This window comes from Pseudomyrmex gracilis, unplaced genomic scaffold (assembly GCF_002006095.1).
Source record: "Pseudomyrmex gracilis isolate BER0280 unplaced genomic scaffold, ASM200609v1 scaffold_424, whole genome shotgun sequence".
NCBI classification, from domain to species: Eukaryota; Metazoa; Arthropoda; class Insecta; order Hymenoptera; family Formicidae; genus Pseudomyrmex; species Pseudomyrmex gracilis.
In genome coordinates, this window is record NW_018021008.1 from 62,454 (window position 1) to 77,606 (window position 15,153).

Sequence of the window (15,153 nt, forward strand, 5' to 3'; positions counted from 1 at the left end):
TTGAAAGAGAACGAGACAGAGAGAAAGAGAGAGAGAGAGACAGAAGGGGATTTAACTAAGCACGCAATCCGATATTTCTCCAACCGCGAAATAGGAAAGCTGCTTTCTATTCATGCGCAAATTAATCACCTGTTATTCAATATCCAATGGAGAACATATCAAATTCGATAGCTTTTCGGATTATGAACTTTCACACACGACATTATGAACATATTGTAGACGTCAGTCATAATTGCACACGTTGAATAATTAAAAAGAAAAAAAAATGCGTGGAAATTTGCGGTCGTGTGTGGAAATAGCTTTTAACTATTTCGTAATTCATCTGCATCCTCGCGTGACGCGCGTGATTTCGCATTTGCATTAATACAATCCGATTACCTCGCGTTTAATTAATTCGTCGTTATTCAAAAATATCGGCGACAGTTCGATAATCCGCGAGATTTACTATTATCCGGGTATTTCACGCGGAGCGCGAGCGCGATCTGTAAAATAAAGACGCTGCAGCGCTGTGGCGGTATCGCTTCTCGCCACATTTTACAATGTCCACATGCAAAATAGAACAAATAATCCTTCTCCGTACCATTGTTACCGCGAAAGCGCACCGCGCGTACGAATATTATATTACGTCGGGGGTGAACACAAGAACACCGGTCGTTCTTTCGCGCAACAGAAAGAACGCAAAGAAAGAATTCGCGGGAAAAGCATTCGTAGGTATTACGTGCTAAACACGATCGCATATACAATGAACATTGTGCTCTCAGAATCGGAGAAAGATGATGCTTTACGTCTCCCTTAATTGTGCACGTTTTCGCATTCCTGCGAGACACGTATTGTATTTTGCGCGAACGAGAAAGAACAAACAAGTTGAAAAGAGAAAGGCAGATAGACATTCTCATATAAATGTATATTGCCAAAAATGTACGACGCACAGTAAATTCTGATTGAATTTGTCGAGAATTGGAATGATCCAAACGTTATAAAATTTATCTTGAAAATATATTTAGACATTTTCTTAGGACGTGATGTCGATACAAGAGACATGTGATATTTTCCAGTGACATCCTTGAATAAAAAAAAAAAAAAAAAACATACACAACCATCTTGGTGATTTTATATTGAATGTCGTACGACATCGCAAACAGCGCGGATAACGTTGAGCATTATGGAGACAGAAATGATGGCACCGTTCCAACTAGCGAGATTATATTTCTTTTACGCGTATATGTATATAGTGTATATATATATATATATATATATATATATATATATATATACATATATTACATATGTATAGTGTGTATATATATACATAAATATAAATATTATACATATATATATTTGTTTCTTGTTTTGTTGTCTCTTACATATCTCTATATGTGTACAGCAAGAAACACGAGGCTCACGCATGCATAATACATATCCCAAAGACGCGCCTTCCATATGCGTCAGTGTACCCGTATAAATTCGTAATACGTCCATTGCGCCTGCGAATTTCCTTATATGCGCTCTCGATGCAAGGATATTAACACGTTGTAACAAGCCCCTATTGTGGAAATGCGTGTACGTGATGTGCGTGTACAAATTGAATGAGACACGTGCGCGCGCGAGACGGAAATCCGACGAAATAGTTAACAGCGCGCGCATTCAAATGTATAGAAAAAAAAAAAAAAAAAGGAACATTACCGTTATTTTTTTATTGTGCTTAATTTAAACAAAAACTACTATAGAGATCTATTCAAACGCATTGTTTTCATTATGACAATCATTTGTAATATATACATATATATCTAGCTCTGATAAAGTTCTGATAGGATTGTTTCTACATACGAGATGCAAATCGCAAAAGCATTTGATATAAAACAGAGAATTTAATTTAATTCGATCATGTGTGTCAGTTTACACTTTTCTAAATTATTTTAAAAAATATTTTACACATATCTACATCATCAAGGCTCTTACTGGCCTCATTTTATTTCTCTTGGTTCTTCTATATAAAAATATATACTTTTTTTTTTATCAAACGTTGAAATCTTGAAAATATGAGCGTTTGAATTTATCGTATGACAATGCATGAGAATATATAACGGCTCATTTTACGTTTTAACTCGAGCGATATTACCGCTGCTATTTTCTCCATCTCTTTTTGGGGATATATGGATAGGATGGACCGCAGGAAAGCTCAGTTTCCGCGGTGCGGAAGTAACTCGAAGTCGACACAAAAGCACTAGCGACCGAGCAAAAAAGTACTCTTGACTACGGGAAATTGGCGTTTTAGATTATTTAGCGGTTCAAGGCAGACCGGAAGGGGGAGGAGGGTAAAATGTCTATTATATTCGGTGAAAAATTAAAATGCGTCGGTAAATGTTTTTACATCGCCAGTTTCGCGTAATCACTTTTCGCGTGTGCAAAATATGAATGCGGCGCGATATTACAAAAGCGATATTTGCCGCAAGATAATTAACGCAAATGTCATCACCCCGTCCGGAACAAGGAGAGATATTTTCGTTGTACTATTTTCTTTTTGTTTCTCTTTTTCTTTTTAGAGTAGAAGATAACGTAATAACTCAGGGCGTATTACGATGTTAAAACGCACAAAGAAATGATGATCGCAATTTCCAGCTACGATAATTCTTAAAAAAAAAAAAAAAAAATGAAAAAAGCTTATTAAGAAAAGTGCTTATTTTAATATAAGCACTTATATGTTTGTGCATATGGATAATAATTAATCGATCTATGTGGAACTAAACAGACGTCAAAACAAAAAATAGGAGAGAAAAAGAGAAGATATTTATCTGAAAAATTATACAGACATTTAAACGTCCGCAAAAGACGACACTCAATCAGATTTTCGTCGCGGGGGAGAAATGCTTTAAGTTGGAGAAAGAATTTATAGACGAAAAAAAGAGAGGAAACGTCAGAAAGTAGTCTGTATATTCAGTCTGTACATTCCTCAGGTACATTCATAGACCGGCGTTGAAGGAAAAGCGGTTCGTGAGCGCGAACATCCTGATTCTACAGCGTCGAGCATTGTGGCGACGGTTTTCTCTCGTTTCCTCTAGTCCACGAAGGAAGAGATCCTCCAGTCGAGTGCTCGCGCGAACGCCCGGCTTTCACCGGAAGATGGTACAAAAGCACGCCGGACGGATGCCACACCAAGTCTCAACCCTCCCCCCGACTATGGGATGGGAAGAAACGATGGAACACGGAGATGTCAAGAAACGCCGGGAAGAATCATCGTCAGGAAATATATGGTTTTTTTTTTGCGGATATCTATCGTTGTATTTTTGTATTTTCCAATCCGAGATATAATTTCGTCGCGTACACAAAAGTAAGCTTTGTGACCAGCCGCGTTGCAAAATGCACGAGTAAGAAATTTTTTAACCCCCTGCGGGGGTTTTCTTCCTCTTCGAGGGAGATTTCGCTTTTACTTTTTATCGATTACTAAAATGAAGCGTACGTAAACTTTATAAATTTACGATTTTATAACTTGCTCTGCGTGCAGCAACAGCGCATCAGTATCAAAGTGTCATTACACGCGGCTTTATTTGCGGGAGAGGAAACGCTTTACTTACCTCGGTCTCGAGATATTTTGTCGTGGCCACATTAATGAGACATCCTGTGTAAGTTACAAATGTCTTCCGTCTACAAATGGAACACCCCGTGAAACACACATCCCGCAACGTGCCGGACGGAGAGGAAGAAGAGAGAATTCGCGTAAGGCCGGACAGCCGGACGAATCGCTTGCATCGCCGTCGCTACACGGTGCGCTCTCGCAGATATCGCGGTCGAAAGGTCAGCCCCCCGTGATAAACGAGGCCGTTAATCTGCGCCCCGGATGTAAGAAAATGAAGTTTCCTTCCCGTCCGCGCCCGGGCGCTTTGTTTCGTCGGACGCAGTGCTTTATCCCGCCGTAAATTAATCTGGACCGCCAGCGTGCGTGCTGCCGAGGTAAACCGGTAAACCGCAATTGCAGCGGCTCATCTGGGACCGCTAAATTCGACAGGAGCCGACGCGGTGTCGCGATACGAACGATATTAATACATCGGATATCGCTGCAAAACTGCTATTCATTCGTCGACATATTGCGAGTCGATTGCGTCCAGAGAAATGCGTAACAAAATTGCCAATATACCAACGTGTATGGATAAAGCTATATTACATTTTGCGCGAATTGGCTTGTTACATATAGCACGGCTTTTTAAATCTGTTTTCACTAGGGTTTTGTTTTTCTTTCAATCTTGATCTTTTAAATACAAAATAATAATTTTACATTTGAGAGAAAGATTGCAGTTTTCAAACAAATGCAATGGGTTAAAATGCAATTGAAAATTTGTGATTGACGAAGTATCGTGATAATGTGTAACAAACTCTCTGGTTCAAAACAAGAATGCGCAAACAAGTTTTTTGTCAAAGTGAACATGTGTATGTGTGTGTATGTGTTGCTGCGCGTGCGCGCGAAAATCGGCTAACTCTATGCTCACATAGCTTAGGAGATATTGCGATATCACTTCGCAAATTGATTGATGCAGTTAAAAAAGTATTATTTGATGGGGTGGATTTTACTCAATCGTACGCCACATGTTGCGCGACAATGTTGTAATCCGTCGTGTGTGTTACGTAACATCGCGATAGTGTTCAAAAAAAAGTTCGCGATAGTCTAATTCAATTTACACACAAAATCTAATTTTAACTTCCCGAATAACGTCAATGAAAAATGTTAGCAAATAGAACGTACAAAAACCTGACAGTCACATAGAGATCTGTGCGAAATTCGTGCGTCATCAATCGTTCAGTCTATAACAAATATTACCCAATCTGGCTACTGGCACAGTTTTAAACTTGGAAAACTATTCATTTATTTCATGTACATTTCCGCAAACAATTGAACACGAGTTTTGAGCGAGAGTATACGGTGTATAAATATAATACACGACGGAGCTCAGTTAAACACGATAGAACGCATCGCGTCTCGAAAATGTGATTGCTTTTACCAATATTTATCGCTGGTCAACATTTATAAAGCATGTGAACGCTTTAAATTTAATTTGAAGATTGAGTCTTTGCTACGAGATATTCACCGTTTCTTGGAACTTAATTCATTGGATGAAATAAATAACACGTATCTATAAAAACAGTGAATTACAAGGTTTGAGGATACTGGTTTTTTTTTGTTTTTGTTTTTTTTAGTATACCTGTATATTGCACACACGTTTTCTGTCAATATATTTGTTTTAGTATCCGTTATCAAAATTGCGCACACTATCTCTATACACGTATTACACACTCAACTACATTATTAAACGTTTATTATTATTTTTCGAAAAAATTAGACAATTTGATGTTTAAAATGATAAATTTCGTTAAATCTCCAGACGACAACCTTAGCTTCTTCTTAAGATCGAGAAGTGGAAAAAAAAGAAGCAACTCGGTTATGCAAAAGTGAAAAATTATGCAAAGTACTCGCAGACTTTGACGCGACTAGTCACCGAACGCGAGGGTGGCGCAAATGTGCGATGAGGGGGGAGGGGAAGGTGAACGGCGTGAGAGGTCTTGGAGGACAGAGAGGTGTGAGGACAGACGTCGGGAGTTGTTTTTACACGGGATATTCGGCGCGAAACTCTGACGCCGTCTTCGTCGTTGCCAGACGCGAAGTTGAATTATCGGACCGCGAAGCGGGATTTTGGGGTTGAAACGCGTTAAATCTTAAGCTGTCTTAATTTCCGACTCGCGCGCGATGCAGAGGCATTTCGTGGTGGCTCAGCGCGAACTGTGGTCGACGATGCAAATTCTTTGGCGAGAATTCCCATATAAGTGCCGGACGTGCAGCTCCCTACGGCTTTACCAGGGCGAAACGAGATTCCTGGCATCTGACGCCGAGAATATTATATTGACTTTCACGTAGAGAATATCGTTTCTCTCTCTTTCTTTTTCCTCCACGGATTTATAAAAGGAATGCATAACAAAATCTCGCACATATTAAACTTACTACAAACAATAAATAAGAATAATTTCTAACAGTAATTCTCTTTTAAGTATCACTTTTTAAAATTCTTATAAAAAAATTTGATTTTTAAAAATATCTTTTCTGAAAATTATAAAAATGAGAAAAACTTTCTCTCATCTAAAGTACGAGGAAACACGAAGAAGATTAATTTCAAATTACTTTTCAATCATTTGACATTTGTATTTAAATGATTATATGACTCAGAAAAAAAAAGTGGTTTTCAGTACATAATGTGGTACATGCCGCGACTCTTACATATTTTACGTTCTCTCTTCGAGAATCGTTCTACTCGATCACTCTCAGTCACTCGGCAACTCGGGTCGACAACTCGATCACGTTCGTTTGTTAAAGGAACGTCGTTTCTCAAGCAGTATTTTGAAAGTTCTTAAAGAACTTGTTCCGCGCGGAATTAGGAGTAGACATGTGTAAGTTTGCAATCATCAGTGATCTTAAGTTTTACTCTCGGGAGTTTTCAGTTATACATGGGATGGTCCGAGAAGACGTCCTGTGTTCGATCATTTGTAATTTTCCGCTCGATGTAGCATAAGCTCGCCGGCATGATTCAGAGAGTACTTTTAGCTATTTGCCGAAAGTCCGCCGAAAGATATTTTATTTTGTCATAAAAAGAAGGGAACATAGCACGAAGCATTATAGAAGCGAAAATATTTATGAAAGAACCGAGGACTTATAGCGTCGGATGAAGAAATGTTTAATATTCCATCTAAAGTGCATTTCTTTATCAAAATCTTTTATCTTTGTATTGCAACAATAATGTGCTTACGATGTGGTTTAACAAGGAACATTACTTGTGTTCGTGTGTTTCTTTATTTTTTCAGACATCTCGCTTTAGAAAATAAAAATTTTCTATCTAATTTTTTTTATTTGAACACAGTTATTTAACCACGATTTTTACGATTATTTTACGACGTTAACCGAAGAACGTTTTGAACTACGCAATCTCACGTTGATGGAGATATGGCGCATGAAACTCATTTAGATCTGCCGATGTATCACGAGAACGGAGCAACTGATCGGGGAGTATAGAAAAGCGCGCGGTGTGTGTTTACCATCGAATTTGCATTGTAAAAGAAAAGCGGTTGCGCGATTTTGCATGAAAATCTCCCATACGACTGCGAGAGTGGACTTTTCAATCGTGCATAATTCAAGCTTCTACCTACGTTCGTCGTGAGCCTCCTCTTCTCCACACGCGCGCGCGCGCGCACACACACACACAACCAATTCCGCGATCCCTACCTGAGAGATAAACTCCGGGCAGTATTTTATTGGCTAGCTGACTTACCCCGCTGAAAGTAATTTATGCCTTGAATATGCTAAAACTCTTCTCATAAATATGAAACAAGTGTCGTGAGTGTTGCCGCGAAGATAACGAATTTTACAAACGATTCCATCTCTTACTCTTTTTCCCCTTTTTTCGCTTTGAGATACGATTCAATATAGAATAGGCAACGCTTATATCGCGCAGTGAGTCATCCCTTCACATAAAAAAAAAAATAACAAGATCGAATCCAACTTTTTTTTATACGCTTCGTGTATTGATCTCTTGCTTTTTTTCTTGATATCCATTATTATCGATTTTATTATAAACAATTGTATTATTCTTTTTTACCAAATTGTTATTTTCTTTCTTTGCTTCTGTTTGGAGTCACTCTTCTTGTTTTTAGTTTTCAAATAAATGTGTTTCTGTTGTGTAATCGCGCTTGTCACTGTTGCTTCGACATAAGTGATCGAGAGGCCGGCTCTGGTTTACAATCTATGCAGAGAGAGAGAGAGAGAGAGAGAGGGAGGGAGGAAGAGAGAGAGAGAGAGAGAGAGAGAGAGGGAGAGAGAGCCTTAATGTACATACCTTCTCCGCGACAAAGTTTGCGGCGTCGATCATCACCGGGAGTTACATCGTGGTTCTCGATCTCCGTCAGCGATGCGCGATCGATGACGAACGCAGAGGCTACGTATATAATCGGATTAAATAAATTGATGGATGGACGCACAGCGGTCTCCAAATCCCGAAGGTACGGTCGGCATGATGTACACTCTGTAAAATAAATCTGTGTGCGGTGGATTACGCTGCGCTCGTGCGCGCGAACCGCGTGCATACAGAAAGAGAGAGAGAGAGACACGTTTGTCCGTGCCTCACGTCCTCCCGTACGTATACACACGTGCGAGTTGCTCTCGCGCGTGTGGCGTAGTGTCGCGAGTGACATTAATTCTTGGTTGAATTGTGTGTATTCGAATTGTCGCCGCGGTGGTTTATTACCGGTAATCAAATTTGTTACGAAGCGCAATTGCATTCAAACCGTGTGATGTGCAGGTAATCGCGAGGTGATATTGATATCGGCATTTGAAGATTTTTGCGCTCACGTGATCGCCTCATGATGTTTGCATTCGGTCACGAGATAATTGAAATAACGCACAATATTTCAAGGGGAGTAGCAATTTTCCCACACAATATCGTGTTCAAAATACGATTTTATTCAATTTCTCGTTTTAATCAAAATTTTTTGTTTTTACACACAAACCTATGATATTACTTATTTTTGCTGCGTATTTTCAACAATTAATTTATCGCGACATTTGTACGTGACGTTTCTCTTTCCGTTTGCTTCTCTGTAATTTTGTTCTGATCGTTTTGTGTAAATATTCCGAATGAAATAACGCCGTCGTAGTTCACGAACGAACGACGCACTAGAATGTGACATTGTCCGAGAACTTCCGTATAATAAGTCCGTGTAATGCGGGAGTAAACCTCTTCGTGTTCGTTGCGTGTGCGCGCTGTGCTGCTCGTTTTCATTATCCCATAAAACATCACTCGACTCTCAACCGCGAGTTATCGCGCGAACACGAGACGTTCAGGTGTCGGCACGTGTATCCACTTTTCCACGTCATATAAAAGCGCTTACTCGTCGAGATTTAGAGCACCGTCCGTAGAGTCAAATTATACAACGCGTAAAGTAAGAAATCTTTTTCTCGTAGTTGCCGTGAGTTTAACGCAAAAAATTTTCAATTAAAAATCAAGTAAAGTCGGAAAAATAGAAATATCAAAACAAACAGAACGTTCAAATTTGTGTCGAACACGTTGCACGTTAGATTGTAAATCTGAATATTTGTATTTGAATTGTTGCAAGTGGCGCACCTTGACAAATATTTTTTATCGCACGGAAAATATTTTTTTTTTTTTTTTTGTTTTGCGCACAAAAGAAACCAAGATATTGAAATGGTTAAATATACAATTTCGCAGTGTTACACACACACAGAGACAGACACACACATGCGCGCGCGACGAGCTGATGGGTACATACACACAGAAAAGTTAAATAACCGAGCGATATTGATTTAAACAGAGGGCCTTGAGGGTGAAACGCGACAAAACCGCAAAACATCGATCTCCGTTTGGAGTCGCTATCGCGATCGTGAAAAATTTTCCATAAAACGCGAATGCCCGGCGAAATATTGAACGAGAACAGCAAATGAAAAATATCTAACCAGGTGCGGCAAATGTTTCCGCTCGCTTCGCACATCGTGCACAAAGCGCATGAAAGCGCTTCGCAGTTTACATAAAGTTCTTTACATCTCTAGTGCTAATATCATTGGTGCGAGAATTCGCGAAACGTTTATATAAGCTGCGCGCTATTCTACAGAAAGACCATGTCATTATTACACTCCGCGATTTCTCACGTTACGAAATCAATTCATCACAAGCGTACTAGAACGGAATTTTTCCACCTGTAATATTCTTTCGCAACTCGGCGAAAGTATACATCCGCAAGATTTATGTGTATCTTATTTAACAGTTAGATGTAATACAATATATTTACAGCGTATACAAGTTCTTTGTGATCGTGGAAATAAATATGAATTTATCATCTTGATAAAATCCGCGAATTTATATCTCTGACATATATATATATATATATATATATATGTAGTTTTACTCAATATTATCAAGTACGAGAGAGCGAAGAAAAGCTTACGAAGATAAGAAAGGGACACGTATTTCCCGTAGACAACAAAAGTGTTTGTTTACGATAAATAAGGAGAGATTAAGTGCCATTAATACGAGACCTGTTAAAATACGCGCGAAGAATTCTACATTGCTGCGCGCTACGGAAAATCGTCTAATCCGTTACCGGCGTCTGACCGCTCGTATTTTTCGGAAGAGAGAAGCGCAGCTACAAGGATCTGCAAACACCGTAAATCTGCGTCATTCTTTAGCTTCTTAGCGTCTGCCATCGCGTTTCTCTATCGCCGACCGTGGAGGAAGTGCCATCGATAAGAATAGCAGTGCGTTTCTTGCACATTTGGAATTCTTTTCTCTTTGCGCAAATGTATGAAATCCCATGTGTTTGTCGTTTTTTTCTTCTTTTGACTGATTTACAATCGATTTATGGGAGATAGTTCGCGCAAACGTGCGAACACACATTCTTGTATTTGCCTCACGAGATTGCTTTGCTTAAATTAAATTCCTTGCCCCATCACACGCGCCGTCTGGATCACGTACACTTTCAAATTGCAATAAGACAAATGATGAATATCTTTATTGTGGCAAAATTAAAATTGTTTTACATATTCATAAAAATTTACACGTTTGATAATGAGCTTTGAATATAGTGATATTATTTTAATCCTTTATTTATACTGCAAAACTTTCAACATGAATTACAAATAAAATTTAAATTAAATTTCTTTATTATATGCAACGGCGCGCAATTTTGATTCAATTAAAATTTACAGAGAAATGTATGAAAGTTTAATGGATATTGAAACATCATGGCGACCGATATAATGTAGTTGGCTATCCATAGCATCTCGTGAGCTATTATAGGTGCATACACGTACTCGCGTACATACAGATAAAAATATAAAGGGCTGTTGAGATTTTTATCGATATTTGGGAATAAAGTGCGCAGATAGCAAAAGAGTATGTTTGCCGAGGAAAGATTGTACGTGCGCACGTTACAATTTACTTTCTGCATTTCCAATTTTGTTTCTTTCTTTGGGGCAAAAAAAAAAAAAAAAAACATACATACTTTATCTTGGTCGCGTTTGCTTTCCACATCGATGTAATTCGCGCGATTTAATTATCGAACGGCTCGAAAAAGAGCGTCGGAGTTTTCACATCGGCGAAACATAGCTGCCTAGCCCGAAGCAATTTTCATTTCGTGTTAATCACTTCGCAGCGCCGCTCTTTACTTTGGCGGACCCGTTTTTCACGGAAATCGATAAATGCCAATTGTAGAACGGTGAGCGGTTCCATTTAGCAAACCAGCAACTGTACATTGAATAAAAACGGTCGTGATATGAAACGCGCGATGTGACTTATTTAAATAAAAAAAAAAAAACGCGTACGTTGTTACATGCCGTTTGATTCGGAACGCTTGAGAATTTTTTACTTGAGAATAGTTTCTGTTTGATTCGATAATTTGTTTGTTTTGTTTATACATGTACGTTTCCTCTCTCAGCTTTTTACAAATTTTTACCAATGTAGATACGTCTATAAATTTATACAATAATGTCAAAGAGTTATAATAATTTAAAATTATAATAATTTAAAATAAGAGAAATTGAATTGTCAATAAAAAAAAGAAGAAATAACGATGTCATTCAAGTGTTGAAACTATTGGTGAAAGAATTCCGGAAGTGTTTTTTTCCCTTAGTGCGACATTATGAGAACGGAAATATACGAATGTGTAAGAGTTGAAACGACTCAATGAGAACAGCGGAGCTTAAATCGGAATTTAATGGAATTTTATTCGTCTTCACATCTGTTTTTGATGTTTACCATTCGAAGTGTCTACTTTGCTCTCACAACGTTCTTTCTCCACAATTACCGCAATCCGCAAACATACACAATCGTTTTATTTAAATTTCTCATATTGTTTTCAAACTTGTAATTTATCTCACAATAATAAGTTTATTATCGAAAGAGAAAGATACTTTTATTGAAAAATATATTTTGGAGATGACACATTTACATCAAGTAGTGATATTAAATGTTTTCCCTTTTTTTTCTGTCACGTGACTCTAGTCACGTTTTTAAACACACGTGACTAAAGTAAAGTCACGTGACTTAAGTCACGCGTTGGTTTCCTTCTCCTCTCTGTCACGTGATTTGAGTGTTGGACTCGTTTTCTCTTTCCTTTCTGTCACGCGACGTGATAAATTGTATTTAGTTTTTAAAGACACGTGACTAAAATAAAGTCACGTGACTTTAGTCACGTGTTGTTTTTTCACTCTTCCCTCTTTCTATTTTTTGACTTTGATTTTCATACGTTATTTTTGACACCTCTCATATGTGTATTTTATGGTTTGTAAGACGGTCATGCTTTGTCCCATTTGTCTGTGTGTCGGCGAGTACTGTGACATTTCAATCCGGTTTTTAAAAACACGTGACTATTTTATACCACGCAAACAAAAAAACATCTCGTTGCTCGCTCATGCAAATAGATTACATCGACACGTAATAGTTGTCGCTTCGCTGTCAAAAAGAGAGCCATCGCTCCGATTGCGTCTCTCGCCCGACTGCTTTCGGATAACATCTCTCGCGTTAGATTTTAACTATAATTGTCCTTCCTTTTCCGCAGACATGTCCGATAACGGTAACCGTCGAGTCGCTTGAATAGACAGCGAGCGAAGCACCTCGATCGATCTCTTATCCGCTGCTTGATGTCGGGACGATTAATTGATCAAGCGAACGGCGGAACAGGCAAGGTCGTTTGCCAGAGACGTTGTTAGGATCTCTCCTCGAGAATCCCGGAGACAGGGAGGAAGAGAGGAAGACGAAAACCCTCTGCGTCGCGTCAGCCTTGCCTACTACTACCCTTCGAAGCCTCATTCGCTTCTATGCGGTACAATTCCTCTTCGCCGACGGAACGCGCGATAGAACGACGACGATGACGACGGATCGTCGTATAACTGGCGTTGTCGTAACTTCCAGCAAATTGACACGACGCGACGCGACTAGCCCAATAAGCAACACAGAGGAATACCGGACTGCGCGGGGTAAGGTAGATTGTAGGTATTCTTGTGTGCGACAGATTTTGCGTGTGTGTGTGTGTGCGCGCGCGCGTGTGCATGTGTGTGCGTGTGTACTGATAACATGTTATTGGAGGGAAGGGTCGAGCGTATCCGCGCTGTCTTCGCTTAGATGGAAACAGCTTGCAAGAAACGTTCGTTTATGCGCTTCCGGCATATAGCTTGTGCCAGATTTCCACGTTCTATTATCCGTCGAGATTTTCTTGGTCTTTTCTTTTTTTTTTTTTTTGTTAAATAAATATATCGAGAACAAGAATTTCTTTACGAAAGCAAAACTGAGCGTTGAAAACGTTTTCGATCTGCACGAACGCAATCTCCGCCACATTTCTGTGAAAAAAATTTTTGTTTCTTTATTTACCGAGTTCGGTTATTCCGATGTAGATTATTTCGATAGGTTTTTTTTAATGGTTCTTCTCGCGTCACGGAGTAATGTTGTTGTTTTACAATCGAATGGCATCGACCATTGGAAATAGTAGCCGGGACATAACGGCTTTGATTCACAGGTTGTAAAATGTTATAACCGGTATATAAACGTGATCATTCCCTGAGAGAGAGAGAAGAGATAGAGCTCGGCATTCGCGCACCAAATGTTTCTTTAGTCTCTTTGAATTCTCAACTCGATGCAAATTCTCACTCGGCTTGAAGTTTTCGAGCGGAAAAACACGATGCGAATTTTTTTTATCTTTTTATCTTTTAATTCGCGTAACGTAATGTCACTCGCACCCGACATTAGAGCAATTCAAAGGTGATGTAATCGCGGAGCACGCGATAAAAGTAATGCTTGCTTCTCGTCGTAAACAGCGCGTAAATGGAAAAGATACGGGACACACGGCAGTTAGATATCTTATTTTGTTTCCGTGCGTCGACTCTACGCAAGCTCTCATAAACTCATAAAGTTTCTTCGTAGAACCTGACTCTTCGTCCCGTTTCTCGTCCTCCGGCTTTCTTTCTTTTCTCGTCTATCATTTTTGTCTCTTCGTCTCTCTATGTGTGTGTGTGTGTGTGAGTCACACTCTCTTGTTTCTTCTTTACTTTTGCATTTCCCCCGACTGTAAATCCATCACAGTACATCAAGCTCATACGCGAAAGCGAAGGATCTTGGCGAAGAATTCAAAGGAAGGAAAAAAACTTTTCCGCTTTAAAGTTTTCTAGCATAGTTTCCACGCGCGCACAACGTAAATACAATATAATATCTGCGATCGCGAATCGCTATTATTTGCGTTCAAGCTTTCTCGTGTCGTGCCGGCAAGAAAAAAAAAATAACAGTACTCATTATTTTGTCAAGGCAAATCGCGATTCTCATGAGATTACGCCATTGAGCTGATGGCCATTAAACCGATTGATCGTGTCTAACGGGAGAAAAAATCCCGGGGATATATCGGATGGCGGTAGCTCGTTAATTTCGAATGCTGTTCGATGCGAAACACGAGGACGCGACGTAACGAAACCGGGCCACAGTACTAATTCACGTACGGTGCGATAATGAAAAAGTTAATTGCGAACTCCGGCTCGCGAAATACACGTCGTCGCGCTTCGACAATGGTCTTGCTAAATCCAGACTGCGAAACACATGCGGGAAGTGCGTTCGAAGTATACAGTAGATTGATGCAGAAACTTCGCTTTCTCCCGCCGGCAGCGAGATCTGAGCATGAATATTGATGATCGTGCAAAATGCATGTGTTCCGCGTGTGTTACTATTATATATTATTACGCTAATGGATCACGATCGAAATATTTGTAACATGATCCGGGCAGCACACAATTCTCTCCCTACGTACTAATTGAACGCATCGCAGCGAGTAAGTAATAAACCGACGGCCATTTATATGCTTGTATCATACGAGATTAACAATGTGTATATTGCGTTGAAGATCTCTGATTTTTGCTACGCGAGTTAATTAATTTAACAGAATGAAATTAAAGCTCAATAAAGTTACAAGCAAAAAATCAACATCCGGAAATGTTTTATTAGAGAGATTCTAAAGAATATAATTGAGTTTTCCTACGATAAATTGCGTGTACGACGTGTGTGTGTATGTGTGTGTGTGTATGCGTGCGCACGCGCATGCCTGTATGCATTACATAGAATTTAACTTTTAAAC